The 22,892-nt window shown below is 48.6% G+C and overlaps 1 long non-coding RNA gene across 19 annotated transcripts in view; it reads right to left on the reverse strand.

Moving 5' to 3' along the window:
- Nucleotides 1–22,892, reverse strand: part of LOC126058859 (uncharacterized) — a 231,464-nt gene that overhangs the window by 28,291 nt on the left and 180,281 nt on the right. For 15 of the 19 annotated variants that reach the window (XR_007513318.1, XR_007513305.1, XR_007513311.1 and 12 more), the window contains one exon: nt 2,128–7,259. This is a non-coding gene — a long non-coding RNA (uncharacterized LOC126058859). Of the gene's footprint in view, nt 1–2,127; nt 7,260–9,757; nt 9,856–13,020; nt 13,382–22,892 lie in introns of all 19 variants that reach the window. The other 4 variants (XR_007513302.1, XR_007513316.1, XR_007513304.1 and 1 more) reach the window with 4 other exon arrangements.

The following is a 22,892-nucleotide window of genomic DNA, read 5'->3' on the forward strand; positions in this document are numbered from 1 at the left end:
TAAACCAAACACCCAGTGTCTGGGAGCCAGTGAGCTGTGGAGTTCAGACCACTGACCCCAGAGCCCCGGTTCTTCCTCACTGTCTGCAGAGAAGCTGGGCAGGGGCATTGATTCTATCTGGGTGCTGCCTGACGCTAGACACTCAAGCCTGCCAGCCTGGGTCCTTTAGAAAATGAGAGTAAAGGCAAGTTTTTGAACTTGCCCTGTGGACCCAGTACCTCAGAGCGAAACTGCCGAGATCATACACTTTTCAATGGAAAGTGGCTTAGTCACGTTATCTTTCATTTTCTTCGCCCACTTGGTCATGCCGGCTTCCACCACCCTTTCGGTCAAGCCACCACCCAAGGGCAGTGTCCTGTAGCTAGGCACTGGGCCTGCTGTATACACCCTGGGAGTAGTGTGCCTTTTTCATCCCCCGCTGACTTTGCTGGGGCTACTCTAGTTCCCTTTTGCAGGCAAGGATCTGGAAGGAGCCTCAGAGAGGCTGAGGAACTTGTCCAGGGCCACACAGCCAGTCCCAGGCCCGGCCTGCCTGTGAACATCAGCCTTGTCTAATCTAGAGCCAGGCGCTCGCCTCCTACAATGTGATTCATACGCTGTGTCAAGGCTCTAGGGGATTCGAAGAAAAAGTTGACACCCAGGCTGAAAAATGAGATGACCATCTTCACGGCAGGGAAAGGAACTTCCTGTGTAGTTATTAAAAGTAATGAAGCTGTGGGGGAGCAAAGAGGGGGATGGACTGGGAACAGGATATAGGCTGCTTCCCAGCAGAGGGGGCCTTTCTGAGCCAAGAGAAAGTGTGTAATCTAAGACACAGTGGGTCCGGGGCAGGGTGGGCTGCCTGGGGCCTTCATTGCCTGGTTCGCGGCCACGGGGGCCACCAGGCTTGGGCACTGGCTCTTCCTTGGTGCTTGCTCGCTGCGGACGTGGCCTTGGAGGATGGGGACGGGCCTCCAGCCAACAGCCATCAGGACAGACTCATTGGCAAGCTTCCCTAAGATGTCATAGGAAAAGATTTTCTTCCCTCCCTACCCCATGTTTCCCCAGCCGGGGAAAAAAGAAGGCAGGCCACCCTATTCTAACCAAGGATGAGAACTCACAAATGGAAAACCCACAAACCAAAAATGAAATTCCAAAGAAAATATCATTTCCAACTCAGGTTGGTGGGAACGTGACATGGGGCGGGGGGGGGGGGGGGGCAGTGAGTCCTGCAGCCCTCTGAGCCCGGTGGGATTGTGACTCTGGACTTGGTCATTTCATCGGGGACATATCTATGAAGTGGGGATAATCCTTTGCCCCATCCAGTGTGAGGAGAAAAAAATACAGGGGGAAAGCCCTGTGCACATGTGATGTGTTAAACACAGGAACAAGCAATGAACTGCAGCAATGCTGCCACTGGTAATGACATCTGCACCCGGGGATGGAGGGTTCTCTCCCAGACAAGCAGACCAAAAGCCACAAAAGGACGTGGTACAGCTTGGAGGTGTGATGCCATAGGCGCTAAAGCCAACCTGCCTGGCTTTGAAATTGGGCTCTACTACCACGCTGTGTGGCCTTGGGTAAACCACTTACCTCTCTGTGCCCGTGTCCTCATGCATAAAATGAGGATAACAGTCATCCCCACCTCTTAGCATTATTGTAAGGCTCAAATGTGCTAATCCTCAGTGATCGATACATAATATGTGCTCAATAGTGTTCGATATCAGTATACAGTTGGGGACAGGAATACTATGCCACAAATAGGAGCCCTGGTGGCGCCGTGGTTAGGTGTTCAGCTGCTAACCAAAAGGTTAGCAGTTCAAATCCACTAGCCCCTCCTTGGAAACCCTATACGGCAGTTCTACTCTGTCCTATAGGATTGCTATGAGTTGGAATTGACTCAATAGCAGTAGGTTTTTTTTTTTTTTTTTTTTTAAATAGAGTAAAACACTACTTGTCAATGTTGGAACCACCTTCAGACTGTCTAAGCTACCCCTGCAAACAGAAATGCTGTTGTGGGGAGACTGTGCTAAAAATACTTTTGGGATTTTTCAAGTTCTTAGAGGTATCCATTTTAAAATAGCACAAAATGAATCCACTGTCTACTCACTTAAGAGGTATTTTAATGAGCAACTGTCAGCAACATACCTAATATGGTGTGCAGGCCCTCAATGTTCGGGGGCCTTTCTCCTTCATTCGGATGTCCCCTGACCAGTGTGTGAGTGCTGGGGATCTTCGCAGCGTCAAATGGCCGAGGCCCTGCAGGGTGCAGGGGAACAAAGGCCCTGCTTAGGGGCAGTTCCATCTAAAGGGAAGAAGAGCCAAGCGCATCACCACTGGCCTTCATCGCAGTGCCTCTGGCGGGTCCCACGAAGGCTGCAGAGACGAGAAGGCACACAGGAGAGCTGATATCAGTGGGCTGTGGATGCTTGGGGACGCATGGACAGCAAGAGAATGCAAACACACAAAAGAAAGTCCTGGGAAGTCAGGCTGGAGAGGGTGCTCCTGTCCCGACTTTCTAATTTCAGTTCCAGTTGGCATCGAGTCGAATCCGACTCACGGTGACACCATGTATTATAGCGCAGAACTGCTCCTTAGAGTTTTCATGGTTGTGACCTTTGGGAAGCAGATTGCCAGGCCTTTCTTCCAAAGTACCTCTAGATGGGTTTAAACCATCAACCTTTTGGTTAGTAGCCAAGTGCTTAGCCGTTTGCACCATTCAGGAAGCTGACCTTGTCCCTAGTAGGGGCTGTGAATTCTAGGCTGAGGGATTTGCACTTGGCCCAGTGGACACAGGGAAACTGCGGGGTGCTGTAACCAGGAGGGGGAGATTCAGCAAAGCTGCATGGAAACTCACTTGCAGCAGTGTGGAGGAGGACTGGGAAGAGGGAGAACCCAGAACCGGCAGGTTCCTTTGGAAGCTACTGCAACATCCCATAGACACACCCCCACCTGATGCCGTCAAGTCAATTCCTACGCAGAGTGACCCTGGAAGACAGAGTAGAACTGCCCCATAGGGTGTCCAAGGGTGTAAATCTCTGCGGAAGCAGACTGCCCAATCTTTGTTCTTTGGAGCCGCTGGGGGTTCAAACTGGCGACCTTTCAGTTAGCGGCCAGGTGCTTAACCACCGTGCCACCAGGGCTCCTTGTAACATTCCAGGGGGTCTGAAATTGGGAGCAAAATCCACTGAGGGGCAGTGCTGGCGTGTGGGGAGAGGAGGGGCTGGGAAGATGGGAAGCCAAGAGGAGGGGGCTGGGACAGACTGTACGTGAGCCAATGGGGGCCCCTGGGGCCCCCAGGAAGGAAGAAACATGGTCTGGAAATGAGAAGAGGGCCCAGCTCCTCCTAATGCCTCTCCTGTATTAGTTCCCTACTGCTGCCAATCACGAATTAGCACAAACTTGGCGATTTAAAACACCACACGCATTTATTATCTCAGAGTTCTGGAGCTCAGAAGTCTGAGTTGGCTCCATTGGTCTCACTGCTCCAGGTCTCATAATGCTGAAATCAAGGTGTCGGCTGCTGGGCTCTTACGGGGAGGCTTGGGAAGAATCAGCTTGCAAACTCATACAGCTTGTTGGCCAAACTCAGTTCCTTGAGGTTGGAGGATTGAGGTCTCTGTTTCTTTGCTGTCAGCTGGGGGTCACCCTTAGCAACTAGGGGCCTCTCTTTGGTTCTTGCTTGTGGGCCTCTACATCTCAGAGCCATCAACGGCACACCAAACCCTTCTCACGAAATCTGCCTGTTCTTCCACCTCCTGATCCCAGTCAGAAAGCTCCCTGCTTTTAGGGGTCATGTGATTAGACTGGGCCCACCTGGATAATACAGGATACTCTACTTCAAGGTCAACTGATTAGTAACCTTAATTTTGCTGTGGAACGTAACATACCCACAGGCCTAATAATATTAGGGATTAGGGCTGGACGTCTCTGAGAAGCCATTCTGCTTATCCATGGCTTCTGTGCTTCTCAACAAGCAACAGGCAGACATCACACAATAAACAACAGGGTGAGGTGAGCACCACCACAGGAGCGGGCCGTGAGCTTAAGGCATCATGGAGAAGGGGCACTTTGCCCAGCCTGCAGTGGAAGCAGGGTTGAGGGGTGGTGAAGAGGAAGTACCATCAAGAAATGTTCCCAGAGGAAAAATGAGATTATCTAATGGGATCTGATAAAGAGCAAGAATGGAGGGAAGTATAACCAGCAGAGTTAACTGTGCTCTAGGTTACTTACACAGCATGTTTCGTAAAGGCCAGAAGCTAGAGTAAACACCAAGTGAAAGCCCCAGGTCTGAGATGTGGACAGGTGTTCCTGGAGCCAGCCCAGCCCCATGCACACCAAAAGCCGCTGTCATGCCCTCTCTCCCAGGGGCCGACTCTGCCCTTCCAAGAAACTTCCAGAGGCAACATGGTGCACCTTCACGAAAACCCCAGCACACGAGGGAGGAGGGCGAAGTGGATCTGCTGTGCTGACCTGGAAGCGGTCCGTGACACAGGAAACAAAAATGACACATGCACACCAAAATGCAAGTTTCAACTTCCCAAGAGAAAAAAAAAAAAGTGTGCGCCGGTGATCATGTACCAGCTTACAAAAGCCAATTAGCTGTTAGATATTCAGGAATTGTGCCACCTGGCTTTTAAATTTTTGGTGGCCTGAAATCGGCCATGGTGGGATCTCACCACAGAAATTGACAAACCTACAATTCAGGGCTTTGTTTCCCCTCCTGCGAGGTTTACGAGTACACACCACTGCGTTTGCATAAATTTCCAAACTGATAACAGTGATTATTTCAGGAAGGAGTGGATTGGGTTTCAGGGTGGTGTTGGTTACCCTCACTCTTTATATTATCAATTTTTAAAATGAGTGTGATTATAGCAAATTATAACTTTTTTCTTTACTTTTTTTTTCAGATATAAAAAAACAATTCCCATAAAACAAGTCCCACATTGCAGCAATCAGACTTTTCCACAGCCTCCACCGGAAAGAGGCCACAGCATCCAGAGCCCCGAGCCCTGCCTCCAGCTGGTCCAGACGCAGCAGCTCTGACGTCCACATACAGATCGGAACCACTGCCCGCCGATAAAGACCGCTCCTTGCTGACCGCACTGCTGGGAACTGGGCAGGCGGGGCCAGCTAGTCCTCCCGGGACTAGGCTTGCCTCCTGGGGGAAAGGCCACCATCAGCTGCACGCTGAGCCCCGGACATCTTGCCTCATCTGCTACGATCATTATGAATCATCCTCAGATAGTCAAGGAACAATCAGAGCTTCGCCAGGGCCCGCCAGCTCTGCTCCCCAGCCAGCCCAGCCCCTGGTACTGTGAGAGCCAGGGAATTTTAAGTAGGGATGAAAAGGCCGTGGATTCCAGACATCAACACTGATCGCCAGTCCCGGTGACGTGAGGCTTTCTCATGTGTAATACTCATCGCAGCCCCCAGAGCTCAGAGGTGAGAACAGGGTTCCCCCCAGGAGGCTGGCTGGAGATCGAGTTGTACTTTATCTGAGGCGCCCCACAAACAGACACTCCCTCTTTTACCCATTCACTGCTGTCACCACCTGGAGCAGAGCTTTTTCCACCTGAAACATTCCGGTACCTTCCCTCTGGCATCTCTCAAAACCTTCCTCTGGACTGCTCAGCACGATAAATACTCAGAATGCCATTGAAGGGTCGGTGCACAAGCCTGCTTGTGTGTCGTGGTGGTAAGGGCCGGCCCGGGAGCCAGGCTGTCAGGGCTTCCAGGAGCCTGCTAGTGGAGTCAGGGACACAGATGGACGTTTCCTCGCGAGAGCCTCCGCTGCCTCCCAGCCTGGCACGGTCAGCTGATCAGGACATGACTACTGATCCATGGGTGTCTCATCTGACCTTTCATGGCACCCTTCTGTGTTCTTACTGCATCACGCCATTTGAACAGTTTGCATCCTGCCCTTCTTTCCCGTGATGGGGCAATCTTTAACCATGCTTTTCGTGGTCAGAAGACTATCGTGAATTCTGTTTCTGTGCTCAGCTCCTCTGCCCTTCCCCTGTGACAGGACACTGAACTGATTTCTGGTTTTCCACTGTTATACATAACACTAGCAGTCCCTGGGTGGTGCAACTTACGCGCTTGACTACGAGCAGAAAGGTTAGTGGCTTGACTACGAGCAGAAAGGTTAGTGGTTTGACCCCACCTAGGAAGACAGGCCTGGTGATCTCCTTCCAAAAGGTCACGGCCTTGAAAACTCTATCAAACAGTTCTGCTTGGTACACATGGGGTCGTCAGGAGTTGGAATTGACTCAATGGCAACTAACACCACCACAGATAACATGGCGGCCAACATCTTCTCACAGGAGCACAAGAGATGCTAAGAAGCAGCCCTGAAACAAACCTGCCCACGTGCAGACTGTTCCAGACCCCCAGGGTGCGTATGTGGGGGAAGGGCAGTGAGATGTGCTGCTATTCCATCTGATCCTGGAGAACTTGGGTGGAACATGACCTGCAGCTCCGGCCACATTTGGTGTCATCCCTGACACAGAAGGCCAGAGAGCCAGAGGCAGTAAAAACCTGGCTCCCAGCATCTGGCATGGGACCGGCTGAGGCTCTTTCATATTAACCATGCTCACCCATCACCACTGGGCAGGCAGGCCACCACCATAAATAAGGCAGCTGGCATCCAAAGCAACCAACAGTTGTCATCAAGTTGACTCTGACTCATGGTGACCCCATGCGTGTCCAAGTAGAACTATGCTCTGTAGGGTTTTTAATGGTGAATTTTGCAGAAGGAGATTGCCAGGACTTTCTTCCTAGACTGTCTTAAAACCTGTTCAGCATCATAGCTACATGGAAGCCTCCACTGACAGGTGGTGGCTATGCATGAGGGCCACTGGCCCGGAATAGAACCCAGGTCTCATGTACGGAAGGTGAGAATTCTACCACTGAACCACCACTGCTCCTCTTTATCTGACCCTAATCCCACCCCAAAATGTAAAATATGGTACCAGTTCAGGAGTTTACATATTAGCTTGTAAAGAAAAATACACATACGCAAAAAATTAATAACCCAATGAGATGAAGTTCAATTATAAAAGAGAATACCAAAAAAAAAACAAAACCCGTTGCCATCGAGTAGATTCTGACTCATAGAGACTCCATAGGACAGAGCAGAGCTGCCACACAGGATTTCCAAAGCTGTAGTCTTTCCAGGAGCAGAGTGTCACATCTTTCTCCCATGGAGCAGCTGGGGGGTTCGAACTGCCGGTCTTTTGATTAGCAGCGAGTGCTTAACCACTGCACCACCAGGGCTCCTACAAAAAAGACCAAGAGAGAAAAATCCACACATATTACAGGGTACAGTTTGTGGCACACACCATAACAAGATTATTTTCCTAAACTTACTCTCATTTATCCTAATACAACGTTAAAGGGAGGTATTTACGGCAGAAAGTGTCTAGCAAAAATTCCTGGTCCCCATCGTATAGCTCAGTGTTATCTCTGGGAAGTGGCCACCTAATTGGGGGTTAAATTTCATAGCCCCCTTGCTTCTAAGACAGGGGCATGTGACCACTTCTCCCCAACAGAATGTGAGTGACGGGATCACATGGCACTTGCAGGGCAAGGTGTATAAGAGGAGGATGTGCCTTCTCTATCATCCCTTCCATCACCTGCCACCTGGATGGACTTCAAGTCCTCGGGATGTCAGAAGAACAAGCTGGGAGATACCTGGGGAAAAGCCACCTGCTGGCCAGAGCACCCCCCCGGACATGCATCTTTTATGCCGAGCTACTAAAACGGTTAGTTTACTTGTTTTAGCACCTAGAGTCACTCTAATTAAACAGCCTCACTTTTGTCCTTTTTTTTTTTTTTTTCGCTTCAACCGTAAATATTTTAACTACCTCTAAAAGGCAAACCAAATTCATTGCCATCCAGTTGATTCTAACTCATGGCAACCCCAGGTGTTACAGAGTAGAACTGCTCCACAGGGTTTTCTTGGCTGTAATCTTCACAGAAGCAGATTGCCAGACCTGCCTTCTGAGGCACTGTTGGGTGGATTTAAACTGCCAACCTTTTTTAGGTTAGTAACACATTGCCATCGAGTCAATTCTGACACAGACACCCTAAAGGACAGAGGAGAACTTCCCCACGGGGTTTTTAAGGGTGTAATCTTTATGGAAATGGACTGCTACATCTTTCTTCCACAGAGCGGCTGGTGGGTTCAAACCACTGACCTTTTGGTAAGCTGGCAAGCGCTTAACCACTGCACCACCAGGGCTCCCTTATAGGCTTGAAGTCCAGGGCAAACCCCTTGTGCCACCCAGGTACCTTTCTAAAAGACTAGGGCTGCCTTTATAAACACAACCACTACACCACCACCACATACCCAAAACTCCAGAGTAAACCCTCACTAGCATCAGACATGCGATTAGGGTTCACGTGTCTGCAATGGTGTATGTTATTTAATTTGTAGTTTGTTTGTTTGTTTGTTTGAATGAGTATCTAAACAAGGCCCATATATTCTAATTGGTTAAAACGTCTCTTAAAGTCTTTTGTGATCTATAGGTTCTGTTATGGATTGAATTCTGTCCTCCAAAAATGTGTGTTGTAAATCCTATACACCTCTACCTGTAGATGTAATCCTATTTCGGAACAGGACTTTCTCATTAATAGGTTAATGAGACCATATTAGCCTACAGTGTGTCTTATGCCAGTCACTTTTGAGATAAAAAAGAGCAGATTAGACACAGAGAAGCAAGCACAACAGGAGGGAAGATACCTACCACCTGAAGATCGCTAAGGAACCAAGGGACGAAAAGTGAAAAGATACAAGGACCTTCCCCTAGAGCCAACAGAGAGAGAAAGCCTTCCCCTAGAGCCAGCATTCTGAATTCAGACTTCTAGCCCCCTGAACTCTGAGAAAATTAATTTATTAGTTAAAGCTACCCATGTGTGCTATTTCTCTTACAGCAGCATTAAGATACTCAGATTCCTTCTCCATCACTTCTCTTTTTCCTGAAATTTTGTGTTGAAGAAACAAGGTCACCTGTCCTCTGGGTTTTCCCAAAGTCTAGACTTTGCTGATTGCTTACACTGAACTTGCCCTTTGTATTTTCCCACAATCTACTTCTGAAAAAAAAAAAAAAAAAATCAGCCATTGAAAACCCTATGGAGCACAGTTCTACTGTGACACACCTGGGGTCGCCATGAGTCAGAGTCGACATGACAGTAACTGGTTTCAACTGGTTTTGTATTTTCCATAACTAGTAATTAGATCAAAAGGGAGTTGCTTTTAAAAAAATTTGTAGTGAAATATATCCTACATAAAGCATATGTAAAATATGCTGCCTGAAGTATGAACTATCCTTGTAACAGCCACCAGGTACCTTAGAGACCCTCCAGAGCACCACCCCTTCATCTTCCCTACAGGTAGCCTCTAGCTTGACTTTCGTACTTATCGTTTTTTTCTTTTCTGGCCCACTTTTTTTTTTTTCTTTGTTGTATGAGGAAACTGAGGCTCAGTGTGGTAGATTTACTTGAAAGGTCACGCTACTAGTAAGATGCTGCTTCCCACTATTCTCTTTGGAAACATTCTGAAGTCTATGATCTTTCCATAATACCCAGGAAAAAGACAAAGATGTTACTTTGAGGACTAAGGTGTGCCTGATGCAAGCCATGGTGTTTTCAATCACCTCATATGCATGGGAAAGCTGGGTAATGAATTAGGAAGACCAAAGAACTGATGCCTTTGAATATTGGTGCTGGTGAAGAATATTGAATATACCATAGACTGCCAGAAGAATGAACAAACCTGTCTTGGAAAAAGTACAGCCAGAATGCTCCTTAGAGGCGAGGATGGCGAGACTTAGCCTCATGTACTTTGGACTTGTTATCCGGAGCGACCAGTCCCTGGAGAAGGATATCATGCTTGGTAAAGTAGAGGGTCAGTGAAAAGGAGAAAGACACTCAACGAGACGAACTGACACAGTGGCTGCAACAATGGGCTCAAATATAGCAACTATTGTGAGGATGGCGCAGGACCAGGCAGTGCCTTGTTCTGTCGTACACAGGGTCACTATGAGTCAGGACTGGCTCGATGGCACCTAACAACAGGAGTTGTCATGCTGAGAGCTCAAAGGGCTCTTAAAAGCGTTCTGGGGAAAATACTCTGAAAAGTACAAAGTACTTTAGAAATAACATGAGTTGCATTTGTCATCAGGCTTCCTGTCCGTGTTTCCTTTTCTTGGTTGGGTTCTGTCCATCCAGAATTTTATCTTCGATGGAAACTGAGAAAGCAAATGTGGTAGCAAACCTCACGAACCATTCTCAAAGCCTTCTCGTCACACCAAATGGGGCTAAAAAGCCCATCCTTTCCACCCACTGGGTCCGCGCCTCACCCCCGGTCCGCGCTCTCCGCTTGGTTCGTTATTAGCACCGCCCACGGCAGGCTGGCCAGGCTGCTTCACAGAAGCAAAGAACTTACAGAAATGAGTACTTGGTTTGACAGTGAGGCCAGATGTACAGACAGGGGCATTTCTAGTCCGGTACTTCTCTGCTCACAATTAGTCAGCTTCTAGCCATGAGGGACGTCGGAGGGTATCCCAAAATAATGACTTTCCAGGCAGCTCTGGTAAGGGAATTACGTTAGCACCCCTCACAGGACGTATGGCCTACCATGACGGTAGACTCTGGGCGGCAGGACATGCGTGAAGGTGTAGTTTCTCACCTTGAGCTTAATGAGAGTTACTGACATTTATTTCAGGCTCATACACTTTCAAGGGCCCACTGCCCCTCAGCCCCCACTGTCACTGGACCAACAGCCATTGCAGCAGCCATGGTGGCCTGAACCAATGTGCATTTATGTGTCTGTCTTTTCTGGAAGGCTGTGACCACCTCTGTGAAAGTCTTTTTATCTGTGTGACACCAGAACTCAGCAGGGATTTTCAGAACTGAATTGAGAGGAATGAATGAATGAATGAGTGAAGCACAACTTGGCAAGTTTCTATGCATAGACAAATATGTACATGTGCCATATCATTTTGTCTTTTTTTTAAAACAAAAATAGGCTAATTCTCTAAAACAGTTCTACAACTTTTTTTTCAATTGATTATACACAGCTTTCCATGTTAGTACAAACAAATCTGATTGTTTTATTTTGTTTTGTTTTTTAATTAGCTTTAGTTTTTCATTCTGAAGTCATTTCAGACTCAGGGGAAAAAAAGTTGAAAAAAAATACACAGAGTTTCCATATGGTTTTGCAATTTCTCAAATACTAGCATCTCATATAAGCACAGTACAATTACCAAAATCAGGAAATTCACATGGTGCCAACGGTTAAGCACTTGACTACCAAAGCGCTGGACTACTAGTCGAAAGGCTGGTAGTTTGAACCCATGCACAGGCACCTTGGAAGCAGGCCTGGCGATCTGCTTCGGAGAGGTCACAACCTTGAAAACCCTACGGGACACAGTCCTGCTCTGCAACACATGTGGTCGTCACTGACTCCAGGGCAACTCCCAACAATTGTTCCATCTACAGGTATTCCAATTTCACTACTAATGACCTTTGCTAACCTGGAATCCAATCCAGATCCCAGGTTGTATTTAGCTGCCATGTCCCTTAGTCTCCTGTCACCAGTCTTTCCTTGTCTTACATAAGCTTGCCATGTTGCAAGAGTATTGACCAGTTATTTTGTGGAGCATTCTTCCATTTGGGTTTGTCTGATGTTTCCTCATTATTATATTCAGGTTATGCACTTCTGGCTAGAATGCCACGGAAGTGAGAGCTGACTTCAGGGCTGGAGGAGGAAAAGGACAGGATGAGTCCAGGACATCTTGTGGTGCCAGAAAGTCAGGTAGTGCTCAAAAAAATGACGGGAAATATCAAAAGGACATAGGGCACTGGTCAAAGTGGGTCTCAATGGCCAACTCTTGAAAATTTGGGGCAAATAATAATAATAATTACAGTCATGATTTACAATCAAGATAATAAAATAAGAATCCACAAGTCCATATTGATAAATTGAATACTAAAAAAAAAGGTAAATCTCTTCCTTACAGTAGAATTCCAACTGAAAAATGCAGAAGTGATGATAGAAATAGAAAACCAGTTTGGCAAACACCACAATAACTTTCAGGCAAGAATTATGCATGAATGCTGAAATTACTGACAGTGTAAAGAGAAACAAGATATTTACTGAGTTCCAAAGTATCTACCCACAAGGTACTTATTAATTGCAAAGGGAAAAACAGTAACTTCCCAGTGGGGAAACCTGGCAGACATCTTAATCAAATGATTGAAGTAATGGGGCAAACCAACGTCAAGTGCCTCCTGAGATTCTGCATTGAAGAGGACACACCGCCTCATTCTTCTCAGTGACTGCTGAGCGTCAGACTGCTGACCAATGCTATGAGTTGAATTGTGTCCCCCCAAAAGTTATTGGCTGGACTCCCAATCCTTATATCTGTGCAAAGGAGCCCTAGCTGGACAATGTTTAAGTGCTCAGCTGCTAACTCAAAGGTTGCCGGTTCAAACCCACCAGTAGCTCCACAGGAAAAAGAGAGCTGGCGATCTGTTCCCATAAAGATGCTGGCCTAGGAAACCCTACGGGGCAGTTCTACTCTGTCATACAGGGTCACTGTGAGTCAGAACAGACTTGACAGCAACAGGTTATATGTGTTGGAATGGACTCAACACACACAGTAACAACGTATCTGTGGATGTGATCCAATCTGTTAATGACACCATCTCAGTGTAGGGCGCATGCTAAGCCTAAACACTTCTAAGTGATATAAAGGGCAGCCTAGACAGGGCCAAGGAAGCACAATGAGGAAGACAGATGCCACCTGAGGATTGCCAAGCAAATGAGTAATTTCTTTTGTAAGGATCAGCAAGCACAAAGCTGGTTCCTATGAGGCAGAGGTTACAGACGTTCCAATGTAGAACTTTTCCAGACCGCTGCACCATTCCGTCATCTCTAACATCAACCAGTTCCCCTCCCCTCAGTACTCTCTCTCCCGTTTTGGGTTCAGTAACTCGCTGCGAAGTCTCACAGTACTCACGAAAGGCACTTACAGTTAAGTGATTTATTAGGGAAGTAACAGGGCACAACTCAGAATTGGGATCAACTTGGAAGTAACCGGAACAACTCAGGACACAGTTCTTGATCAGGACAGCTGCTTCTTGCCCTCTGCTTGCTGGCTGAGCCCTGCTGGGGGCCTTCTGTCACCGGGCTCTGCTAGGGGCCTTCTCCATCAAGTGTTACAGTTCTTAGCTCCGTGGGTCAGCAAGCCCCAGTGCAGCTGCCACACACCGGTCTCCTGGTCCCTGTCGCCTCAAGCCACTGTAGCTCTTGCTGCTGCCGCTGTAGCGCCATCTCTCACTGTCTTCAGTGTTACAGATCCTTCCTCTCTCCTTCCATGTCTTCCTCTAAAACCTGTCAGGGAAGCTGGTTATATAGCAAGCTCCTTATCAATTTCAAGGTTAGCCTCCCTCCTCCCAGCAAGACCACAAGCCAACCAATCCCATACAAGGGTTCCTTGTACCTTATTTGCATTAGCAGACTATCTGATCCCCACACACACCTTACTTGCATAGTCCCACCCAATCATACAAGACCATGCATGGCTAGAAGGGCCATATAAAGTAATTCACTGCACCGCACCAAGGAACCGAAGAACGTTGGGGTTATAGAAGCTGAAAGAGACAAGAATCTTCCCCCAGAGCCCGCAGAAAAAACTTCTCCTAGAGCTGGTACCCTAAATTTGGACTTGTAGCCTCCTAAACTCTGATATCATAGATTTCTGCTCTTTAAATCACTTTCTGCTATAGCAGCTCTAGGTGATGAAGACAACCAATTAGGCTGTCCTCAAGTGTCTGCTAATCTCTCAAGGCTGTAAAATGAGAATCTTTTAGCACCTGCCTTACTATTTCTAGAAGTGGGGGTGTTGGGGGAACGGTGCACACACCGTAAACTATGAGAGTGTCCTGCCAAGCCGTTCTCCAAAGAGGCTGGTCCAACTTACCCCCGACACCCCCGACCAGCAGTGTATGACATCACCCACTTTCCCTTGCCAACACTCATCTGCACAGCCTACCAGAAGTTCTAAAGCCGGGACAAAGGAAGCAAGGTGTGGCTGTGCCAGCACCTGGGCCAGTGCAGGGAGTCAAGCGGGAGTCAGCAGAACTGGCAGTACTGGGTGCATTTGGACACCAAGGTCAAAGCTCCAGGACAAGCCAGAGTAAACAGCGGACAAGTTGACAAAAGATGCCAGGAGAAAAGATAAGACTCCAACTGATCCGATGAGAACAAACCTGAAACACAGCATATCTGCAGGACACCATATAGTTTTGCTACTTGGGAATGAATCAGGACCTTGAACTTGAAATAAACAGAAATAGAAGTTGTAACATTTTCTTACTCCCCAACAAAATGCACACCCCACTTTGAAGAGCACTGAATTAGAACAAGGAGAGGACCGTGAGGAAAGCGTAAAGCACACCCACAGGTCAGGTTTTGATACAGGTGGTCGTAATAACGATCCAACCAATACGAGTTCCCGATGTCATTATAATGTATCAAACTGCGCCCTGAGAAACACAAAGTTTTGGATTACAGTGACCAGAGAGGGTTGTTGCCGTGCCTGGCCAGAAAGGTAAGTTTAGAGGAGGAATATTTGGGGGAGGTAGTACTGGTGGGGGGTGAAGCGGACATCGTAGGAGAATTGTGTCTGCTCAGTAGACGAACCCTCCATGGTCTGTGAGCGGCTCAGATGAGCCGGTAGCCGGCGATTCCGGGTCCGGCAGGGGCCAGGTGGGAGGCCTCGAGCAGCCAGCTCTGAGGCAGAGGAAACCCCCCGAGAAGCACCCAGCCCACGTTTTCTCCCCGGACAGCCTCACTTCCCCTTGTCAGCCCGGCCCGGGTTTATTTTGACAAAGCTGTTTCCACTGCGCACGAGTGCACGCCCCTGCAGACACTGCCCACCTGGGACAGTTGTTCACCATGGAAAGCCCGCAGCCTCACCTCCCGGCAGGGTGCCATGGTTGTGGGCTAGCAGCACTAGGGCTGGTGACAGTAAACCCTGAGCAGAAGACGCAGGGCTGCCTTCCAGACAGGAGGCGGGAGGTGGGAGGTGGGGCCATGATATGGAGGCAACAAGCTAGAAACTGGCCTGGAGCTCAGTTCAGTGAAAGAAAACCCACCCATAGCTGTTGAGTCAATTCCGACTCATAGTGACCCTATAAGACAGAGTAGAACTGCCCCATAGAGTTTCCAATAAGCGCCTGGTGGATCTGAGCTGCCAACCTTTTGGTTCAGTGAAACAGACAGAAGGAAATAAACCTAACCCCGCCTGACACTCAGGGCCCAGCAAGGGGAAGAGGTAACAGAGGGAGTCTCGTGTGAGGAACTCTTAGCCAGGAACTAGGAACTAAAAAGGCAAAAGGGGGACACTTAGGAATCAGGGGAGTGGTTGTTCGCTGCCATTGAGTCCGCCTGACCCATGGCAGCCCCATGCACAAGGGGATGAAATGCCATCCAGTTCTGTATCATCCCCATAACTGGTTGCAGATCAGATGGTTGGGTTTTCTTTGGCCAATTTTCAGAAGTAAATAGCTAGGTCTTTCTTCCTAGTCCATCTTAGTCCGGAAGCTCAGCTGAAATCTGTTCAGCATCATAGCAACACGGCAAGCCTCCACCAACAGATGGGTGATGGCTGCGCATGAGGTACACCGTCTGGGAATCGAACCTTAATTTCCTGCATAGAATTCCAGTGAAAAGTCTACCACTGAACCACCACCTCATCAATGAAGTAGCTGCATAAAGCAACTAGGCCCCTTAGGGCTGGGGGTGGGTTATCAAAATTTAGAGAGCGGGTGGTGCAGTGGTTAAGAGCTCAACTGCTAACTAAAAGGTCAGCAGTTGGAATCTACCAGCCTCTCCCTGGAAGCCCTGTGGGGCAGTTATACTCTGTCCTATAGGGTCGCTATGAGTCAGAATCAACTCGATGGCAACGGGTTTGGTTTTTGGCAGGCCCTGCAAAGCCCTGGCTGGGACTGTATGTATCTCTGAGGGAGGCACAATAAAAAGGGTATGGGGAACCTAGAAACTGGACTAACTGTTGCTATTTGAACCAAGTGCCCAGATGAGGACTGTCGCTAAGGTGACCCTGTTAGGAAACCAAAACCCATTGCTGTCAAGTTCATTCTGACTCATAGCGACCCTACAGGATAGAGGAGAACTGCCCCACAAGATTTCCAAGGCTGTAATCTTTATGGAAGCTCACTGCCATGTCTTTCTCCCATGGAGCGGCTGGTGGGTTCAAACCACTGATCTTTCAGTTAGCAGCCGAGCGCTTAACCACTTCGCTCCTAGGGGTCCTTCCCTGTTAGGAACAGCAAGCAACTAGGAAGGAGCAGGACCCTCCTCCTCCTCTTCCACTTCTGGTATCCCTTAGAACAATCAAATGTGGTCACCCTGGGCCTGCGGACTGGCCACTGCCCACTTCATCCTAGGCGTGCACAGAAGCAATGGTCAAAGCATTTACAAACGACTGTCCGGCATAGACCCTGGACAACAAGGACAGGTGCCTGACCAGTGAACCGCTGGCCTGAGCTGGAGCCAGGGCATCTCATCCAGGGGCCTGCTTATCATCGGGCTCCCGGGCACCCCTCCTGCCTGCCCATCCGGCCCACGAAAACCAGAAAGCCTGAGACACTGTCATGGCCACAAGGAGCCCAAGGAGACATGACAATCAAATGTGATGTGGTGTCCTGGATGGGATCCTAAAACAGAAAAAAGGCACTGGGTAAAAACTAAGTCAACCTAAAAGAAGTATGAGCCTTAATCAAAAACAATGTATCGATAGTGGCTAATGAATTATAACTGTAGAGGCAGGGTCCACGATGGCCAGCGAAGTCCACACACACTTCATCGGTGCATGGTAAATGCTTTACTCACACAGAGACAGCGAGATCAGCTTCACTAGTGGCCATCGCTCTCCCGTGGCCAGCAGGCTCATCCCGCATATGGCCACTGCAGGCAGATATTCACCATTCACCCCTCTCATGTCGTAGCAGGAGAGACTCCCACTAGCTCCCCACCAGGAACAGATCTAGAGGTCGGGTTGGCCTGGTACCGTGTAGCGCCCGCCCACATGCAAGAGACAGAGAACTTTACTATGTGCCCAGAACAGCGGGAAGGTCTCCCTGATGAGGAGAAGGAACCGGGACAGAGAAGACAACCCAATTCCCAGCCTCCTTATCAGAGAATGCTCTGGGCCCCAGGCCTGTACTTGGGCAGCCTGGAAAGGTGGCACCGAGGCAGACTATTCCTCCAACAGTAACAAAAATACCCCACTAATGGAACACATTAATAACAGGGGAGGCTGGGTATGGAGTATATGGGAACACTCTGTTCTAGCTTCATAATTTTTCTATAAATTTAAAACAGTTCCAAAAAGTAAAATGTATTTTTTTTAAAAGTAGGTGAAAGCCTTAAACCAAAAATATCCCTTGAAATCTTCTGAAAACCAAACAATAGTTTAGCTTAACTAGTAAAGAAAGTCTGTCTTGAGCATTACACCCTTTGAAGATCTATGTATTTGTGAACAAACCGACAACAGCAACTTGAAAGGTTAGACAGAAACCTTAGGGGGCAGCGAGTTTACGTTAATGGGGGATGAACAACCTGGAAAAGGAGGGTGAGAACGGTTGAGCTACTCAATGTAATGAAGGCCACTGAACTGTACATGCAGAAACTCGACTTGGTGTATGTTTTTGCACATTCTCAACAACAACACTTAATAAATTATTATTTTTTTTAAAGTATGTGTGCATGGCGGAGTATAAAAGGTGGTACAGCGGAGCAAGGGCAGGGGTTTGGGGACCATGGTTTAAGGGGACTTCTAAGTCAATTGGCAAAATAATTCTATTATGAAATCATTCTGCATCCCACTTTGAAATGTGGCGTCTGGGATCTTAAATGCTAACCAAGCGGTCATCTAAGATGCATCAATTGGTCTCAACCCACCTGAAGCAAAGGAGAATAAAGAACACCAAGGTCACACGACAACTAAGAGCCCAAGAGACAGAAAGGGCCACATGAACCAGAGACCTACATCATCCTGAGACCAGAAGAACTAGTTGGTGCCCGGCCACAATCGATGACTGCCCTGACAGGGAGCACAGCAGAGGACCCCTGAGGGAGCAGGAGATCAGTGGGATGCAGACCCCAAATTTGCATAAAAAGACCATACTTAATGGTCTGACTGAGACTAGAGGAATCCCGGCGGTCATGGTCCCCAAACCTTCTGTTGGCCCAGGAGAGGAACCATCCCCGAAGACAACTCATCAGACATGAAAGGGACTGGACAGTGGGTAGGTGAGAGATGCTGATGAAGAGTGAGCTAATTATATCAAGTGGTCACTTGAGACTGTGTTGGCATCTCCTGTTTGGAGCGGGGATGGGAGGATGGAGAGAGTTGGAAGCTGGCAAAATTGTCACTAAAGGAGAGACTGGAAGGGCTGACTCATTAGGAGGAGAGCAAGTAAGAGCACGGAGTAAGGTGTATATAAACTTATATGTGACAGTCTGACTTGATTTGTAAATGTTCACTTGAAGCTCAATAAAAGTTAATATAAATAAATAAATAAAGGTGGTACAGGTAAAAATTATGGTACCGACAAAAGGTCCTTCAATCTCCGCTTTCCATGACAACTATCTTAATACCGCTCCCATGAAACTAAAAACTTTCATCTGCCTGAAAAATAAACTGGCGTGAATGTGCAATTTTTCGGCTGGGAGGGACTGTGGCAACCATCCAGTCCTCTGCTTTCAATTACAGCTGAGGGAAACCAGGTCCAAAGAACAGAAGCAAATGGCCAGTGGATGATTCAGCGCTGTGTCTATTGGCCAAGCGTCTCTGAGGTCTTCGAAGCATCACAGACAGTAATCTCCATCTAGTCCTCAGTCATGGAGAAAGTACAGCCAGGATGCTCCTTAGAAACAAGGATGGTGAGACTTCATCTGGCTTACTCTGGACACGTACGTCATCAGGAAAGATCAATTCCTAGAAAAGAACATCATGCTTGGTAAAGCAGAGGGTCAGTGACAACGGGAGACCCTCCATGAGATGGACTGACCTGGTGGCTGTAACAATGGGCTTGAACATACCAACAATCATGAAGATGGTGCAGAAACAGGCGATGATTCATTGTGCTGTACATAAGGTCACCGTGAGTCAGAGCTGACTTGACAACAATAACAACAACAACAGTCCTCAGAACAACCCACTCCACAGAGGTGGCCTAAAAACCTTCTTCCAAGTCACAGACTTGGCAGGAAGCCAAGCCGAGGCCTGGGCTCAGGTGCCCTGCTCCACCTGCAGCACCCCTGTCACTTCCCTCCCACTCCAGCAGGGGCAGGGCTAAGCCTCTGTCTTCAATACTCCAGAAAGAAGAAAGCTCGGGGAGGTGGCACTTCGACTGGTTTTCCATTTTTTTCTTATTTCTATTTTTATGGAACTTTCCTTAACACACATGCGTCCACTTGTCTGATTTCCCACGGACTTGATGCTGGGGCTCTTCTGCTCTGCAGCAGCAGAAAATTGTCCAAGTGAGTCCTGCAGGCCAAACGTCATATGATGGGGGCACAGGCCGGTTCCCTAGCTTTATGTTTTCCTCTCTGGAGGAAAAGAAACTAATCCTCAGGATGCCCCTCATCTCGCAACAGGTGTGTTCTTCATAAAGGTACCCATGGCAGCAGAAAAACGTGACTCCCCAGCAGTCGTCACTCCCCGCAGTAACAACATGGACCCAGGCCTCAGAGGTGAAGGGTTTCTGGACATCTCTAGACGATCACCCTGAAGACAGTGGGGGATGAGAAGGCTGTGTGCCACATGCGGCTTGCTCATTTGCTTCATCCCAAACCAAGGAAAGCCCTGCTGGATCTCAACGTTTTTCCAGTTCCTTGGGCAAATCTGGACCTCAAGAGGGGCAGGAAAGGAAGGGGGAGCGCTGGAGAGAAACTGGAACCCAGCTCGCAGCACATCTGGAGGGGGAAGGAAGGGAGAGGAGGCAGGCTCTGCCCTCCAGGAAGACAAGACACACAACAGGGGGGAAGCACCCAGGAGGTTTGGCACTTACACCAAATTAGCCAGGGGACCTCTCGCCAATAAAAGCTAATAAACACAACTTCAATTAAAAAAAAAAAATCCTTGAAATTATGCAAGAGCACATAGCACCAGTGTGTGCCTCTCATGCGATCGGCAGGAAGATTCCTGCATTTGTCATTTTGGCAAAGTCACTTAACAGCCTCCATTTCCTCCTGGGACTGCTGTGAAGAGTAAATCACAACATGTGCGAAGCGTGTGTGGTTCACAAAGTGAACAATATGTTATTGTTACTACTATTATTTACTCATTGCCATTGAGTCGATTCCGACTCATAGTGACCTTACAGGACAGCGCAGAACTGCCTCCACAGGGTTTCCAAGGAGTGCCTGATGGATTTGAACTGCCGACCTTTTGCTTAGCAGCCGTAGCTCTTAACCACTACGCCACCAGGGTTGCCATTACTACTATTACTACCATTATTATTGGTAGTGGTAGTAATACCTTAGCATTGTTGCGATTATTACCATTACTACCTCGAGGAGAGTATCCCATTCATATTAGAATTCTTAATGCTTAGCATAACTCAGGAGGTGACTGACTGATCAGCTGATTGATGGACAAAATAAACAACTGAAGAAATGAACAAAGGAAGGACCACATTCCTGTAACATGAGCAGTGCATCTTAAAGGGGAGGCAGGCCGATGGATCCCAAACAGCAACGGACCAGGAGCCGGGGCCATTTCTAATTCCAGGTGCCTGGTACTATGAGCACAGGGATGTTCCATAAGTACCTAAATGATGGAGGAGCAAGAGGTGATGACAACCAACTGGGTAAGCTGAGCTAACCCCTGTACCTCGGAATGCAGACAGACAGGACATGGGTAGTTCTGTGGGTACTGGATCCAAGCTCCTTGCTTTGAAGAAGGCTCAGAGGGCTCAGGAGGGCGCCCCACTCACAGGGTGGCTTTGGTGCCCAGGTCATCACACTGCCCTGCAGGTCTGGGGCCTGAGATGTATGTTCACCATGCAAATACAGGTGTTTGAATGCACTGTGTATCTCCCCCAGGACATTTAAACACAGACTATCTACTCTGTTGTCTCCTTGGCACATCACCTGGCTCAGGTAGGAAAGTAAAATAAGGCAGGGAGGCAGGGGATTGGGACAGTGCGCCAGGCACTGCATGGGGTGCCGGGGAGGTGGACTTCTGGGAGATCAAGGGCTCTGCTCCCAGGGAAAGGCAGGGAGACCAGCAAGCCTGGCAGAATCCTAGCCCAGCACAGGCTCACAGCTGTTACCAGACAGAAAGAGGCTCACCAAAAGGAGAAACAGCTAGGAGAGGCGGAAAGGGAGACAGCAGGGAGAAAGAAGGGGAAAAGGGAAGAGAGAGAGCGACAGGCACTGAGCAGCACAGACTGCGTGCACAGAGGTATGTCTGTACCTCAAAAAGCAGAAGGCAGGCTAGAGGCCTGGATTCAGAAGACACATGTTGTAACCTGAGACCCACCAGCAGCTAGGAGGAGTTTGGGCAAGGAGGCTAAACCCAGTGTTCGGTTCCTTCATCTGTGAAACGGGGAAACAAGGAGCCGGCCACATGCTCAGGGGCGTCCTTCAGAGCAAGAATGGTGGCTTTCCTGCCTCGTTCCAGGAGCCCTGCGCAGAGGCACACTGCGGGTTCTCAGTAAACATTTGTGGAATAAAGGAAAGGAGAAAGGAAGAGAAAGCAGTGTACAGGCTATAAAGGCCCACGCAGCTGGCAGTGCTTGCTCTGTTTACCGAAGCAGAACGCGGAGCCCCTGGAGGAGGGGCACTTTCTGCCCCGTTGCCGACTCTCCAGCTTAAATATGCAGTGTCCTGAAACTAAGTCAACCCAAGAAAACATTCCCCGAGCGTGTCCTATGTTCCTGTCTGAGGGCCAAAAGCTGAGGCAAGAGAGAGAACACAGCCCAGACCCCGTTCTCAAAACATTTACAATCCAGGGGGAAGAGCGGACATTCAAGGAAGCCGGATGCTGCTTCTGGAGACAGGGAGAATACCGAGATAAGTAGAACCGAAGACTCAAAACCAAACCAATTACCCTCGAGTCAACTGATAACTCTATGTGTGCTCCAAGGAACTGTGCTTCACAGAGTTTCCGGTGGCTGATTTTTCAGAAGTAGGCTGCCAGGCCTTTCTTCTGAGGCACCTCTGGGTGCACTCGAACCTCCAACCTTTCAGTTAGCAGCTGAGCATGTTAACCATTTCCACCACCGAGGAATTCTGAACATTCCAAGCCTGGCCTTTAGTCTAACAATAACTACAATCATCACCCACAGCGAACACTGTGGCTGCTGCTCCTCTGTGTGAAGCTGAGCTGGAAGTGACTCAGAAGGCTTTTGTTTCCAGGGGCTGGCCAAGCCCTGCTTCCTGCTCCTGCATAAGCCCGTTGCCAACGAGGTGGCTCCCAACTCTTGGTGACCCCATGGCACAAAAGAACAAAACACTACCAGGTCCTGTGCCACCCCCATGATGGGGCACATATCAGATCGCTGTGATCTGTAGGGTCTTCTCTGGCTGATTTTCGGAAGTACATCTCCAGGCCTTTCTCCCTAGTTCATCTCAGGCTGGAAGCTCCACTGAAACCTGTTCAGCATCACCGGAACAGACCAGCCTCCAGTAACAGATGGGTGGTAGCCATGCATGAGGTGCACTGGCCGAGAATCGAGCCTCGGTCTCTCACTTGGAAGGTGAGAACGCTACCACTGCACCACCATAAAACCTGTTGCTGTCCAGTTGATTCCAACTCAGTGACCCTACAGGACAGCACAGAACTGCCTCATAGGGTTTCCAAGGAGCA

This window comes from Elephas maximus, chromosome 15 (genome assembly GCF_024166365.1).
Source record: "Elephas maximus indicus isolate mEleMax1 chromosome 15, mEleMax1 primary haplotype, whole genome shotgun sequence".
Classification (NCBI taxonomy): Eukaryota; Metazoa; Chordata; class Mammalia; order Proboscidea; family Elephantidae; genus Elephas; species Elephas maximus.